A 3,396-nucleotide genomic window follows, 5' to 3' on the forward strand; every position below is an offset into this window, starting at 1 on the left:
TATCTAACTTCAACAATAAGGCCACTTACTTGGTTGGCCTTAGCCGAAGTCCCTTATTATTTAATATTTGTTTCAAAACTATGCTGCAACCTTAACCTTCACCTATATCAATCCCTATCACATTCATACAACATATCAATATCTTAGTCTAACTAAACATGATGATTATTTCTAATATAAGTCCTAAAACTACCTAAAATTGAGTAAACGGGAGTCTTATTGACCTCAAATTTCCTTAAAAGAGTCGAAATGAGTCGACAGGCCGAGTTCAGGTGTGCCACTAAACCGAGCCGAGAAGCTACTGAGCTGAGTCGAAAGGAGTTGCGCCTAGAAATAGACCATGTATTAGACACGTGAGAGTTGAGCAACGCAGATCGTGGCGGGCCTGTGGGTTGTGAGCTTGGCTGACGTGCTTTGGATCAAGCTTCCTAAGGCTAGACTCCATATTTGGTACGGATCGTGGATTGTTTGGCTACAAACTTGTGGGTCGAGGGTGAGCAATGGCATTCGCCCCTCAAACACTCGAATCGTCGCTACCTTAATCCCTTTCTTCTCTAATCAATTTCCTGACGGCCACAAGCAAGATTTTTGTCACCCTCTACTCATAGAACCCCGTTGAAAGCTACCCTCAACACTTACATCATTTTACCCTACCATAACTTATGATCATAATACATCGATGAATACCCTAGATTTGTGCTCGTTGTCTCTCTAAAAAATTCCTTCGAAATAGAGTGTGATAAGTGAGAATGGAAGTGAAAATTGAGATGATGATGGAAGCGTGAAGGTGGGTAGTTTAAAATGATCATGGGGCGGTTAACTTCTACGAGAATAACACCTCGCCGAAAATGCAATTTCTGGCAAGGTTTGAATATTTATTTTTCAAACCATTACACTCACATCCCATGACAAAGTGGGGAGATCATTTCTTTGACAAACGAAATCGATTCGACTGGTTGCTCGATTGCTCAGCTACTTTTCCTTTTTCATTATCGTTATGGTTCGATGGAACTTCTTTCACCTTCATCTTTGGTATAGATAGATTCTATCGATATTTTGTTTGATTTGGAATACAATTATTATATGAATTCTTATGGAATTTTGATATGGGATAAAAGTTTTGATTATCCCACCTTTTTACCACAAAGTTTCAAGGCAATTTGATTCAAATAAATAGAAGTTTATCCAACTTACTTTTGATTTTGATTATTACAGAGATTTTAGGGAATTGATGAAATGATTTTGAGGTAGACATGAAGGAGCAGCCACAAGAGAATTTGGAGAGAATTTGGAGAAATAACTAGAGACGAATTGAAAATCAATAGTTTGAAACAAGAACTATAAAGTGTTTGGTAGATTTCCACTTCGTTGAAAAAAAAACTTTAGAATCACTGTATGGAAATCAATTCAAGGGAAAATATGGAACGGATTATCTTGATGATTAATATCAAAAGTAAAGAAAACTCGTTTCTAAATTCGTGATTCGAATCACTCCACAGGAGGTTTGATCAATACCACCTAAATGACTCTATCATCTAAATGACTCTAGCATGCAAATTCTAAATACAAGAATTTGCAAAAAAAAAAAAAAAAAAAAAAAAAAAAAAAAAAAAAAAAANAATCTTAACGGGAAGGAAGCTTAAATTGAAATTTTATTCTTAATTCCAAAATCTGATCTCTCTTTTCAAAATTTATTCTTAATTCCAAAATCGGATCTCTTTAATTAAAGAAAAGAAGCTATATATAGCCTTTACAACCTTAACCTATTTATACATAACTCCCAAATTAAATGGGCTAGTAAAGGAAAAATACCCATGACCTCTATATTAAAATAGCTCGTTAATGGTGGAATATTGTAACCTATGTGGGTTACAATATAACCTTAACTCCTATATTTAAAACTAGCTTAAATATGACAAACAAATAGTTAAATTATAATTAAATAGTGTAATGAATGAAACGTGCTTATTAGTCATGGACTAGTTTCATAAATTCACCTGAGTTTATTAAATGCAACTTAAAGTGCATTTAATTCATCTCTTACTTGAAGCTCAACTTTGCACAACATATAAGGGAGGTCTCCAACGTCTTCTAGAATTTCCTTTGATGAGCTCACCATAGCTTGAATATAAGTGTATAAGGTTTGTTGTAGCTTCTTGGCTCTCGTCCTTGTAATTGAATCTTGAGGTATGGAAATTTCTTGGTCGTGGTTCATATCATTCTCCCCCTCTTGAGAAGGATTCATCCTCGAATCCCAGCCATCGCCTACATCAAAAGGACTCAAATCAACAACATTAAAAGTTGCACTAACACCGTACTTACCTGGTAAATCAATTTTATAAGCATTGTCGTTGATAAGCTCAAGAACTTGAAAATGTCCATCTCCTCATGGTAAAAGCTTAGATTTTCTTTGAGTAGGAAATCTTTCTTTTTGGAAATGCACCGAAACCCAATCTTCTTACTTGAAGATGACAATCTTGCATCCTTTATTAATTCGTATGGCAACCTTGGAATCAGTTTATGAACAATGCTTTATTAATTCGTGTGGCCACCTTGGAATCAGTTTATGAACAATGCTTTATTAATTCGTGTGGCAACCTTGGAATCAGTTTATGAACAAACTCAACTTTGGCATTTGCATGAAAATTCAAAATGTGCTATGTGTTAGACGAACACGACTCTCCACAATGGTATGATATTGTCCACTTCGAGCATAAGCTCTCATGGCTTTGCTTTGGGTTTCCCCAAAAGGCCTCAAACCATTCCCTAAATTAACCAATGTGGGACACTTTCATCTAACACCTCCCCTCGAACAAAGTACACCTCCCCTTAATCACTTTCATCCAACACCTCCCCTCGAACAAAGTACGCCTCCCCTTAATCAAGGCTTGGGACACTTTCATCCAACACCTCCCCTCGAACAAAGTACGCCTCCCCTTAATCAATGCTTGGGACACTTTCATCCAACACCTCCCCTCGAACAAAGTACGCCTCCCCTTAATCAAGGCTTGGGACAGTTTCATCCAACACCTCCCCTCGAACAAAGTACGCCTCCCCTTAATCGAGGCTCGACTTCTTTGGATTCTTAGTCATTTTTTACTGCCTTCGAGGAGGCTTGACTCCTTCTTCTTTCTGGAGTCCTTTGTTCGACATTCGAGGATTTGCCAATCTATTGGCACGGCTAAGGCTAAGTGTAAGGCATGGCTCTGATACCATGTTAGACGAACAAGACTCTCCACAATGGTATGATATTGTCCACTTTGAGTATAAGCTCTCATGGCTTTGCTTTGGGTTTCCCCAAAAGGCCTCAAACCAATGGAGAGTGTATTCTTAGATTAAAAACCCATGACCATTCCCTAAATTAACCAATGTGGGACACTTTCATCCAACACTATG

This window comes from Cucurbita moschata, unplaced genomic scaffold (genome assembly GCF_002738365.1).
Source record: "Cucurbita moschata cultivar Rifu unplaced genomic scaffold, Cmos_1.0 Cmo_Scf00068, whole genome shotgun sequence".
Classification (NCBI taxonomy): domain Eukaryota; kingdom Viridiplantae; phylum Streptophyta; class Magnoliopsida; order Cucurbitales; family Cucurbitaceae; genus Cucurbita; species Cucurbita moschata.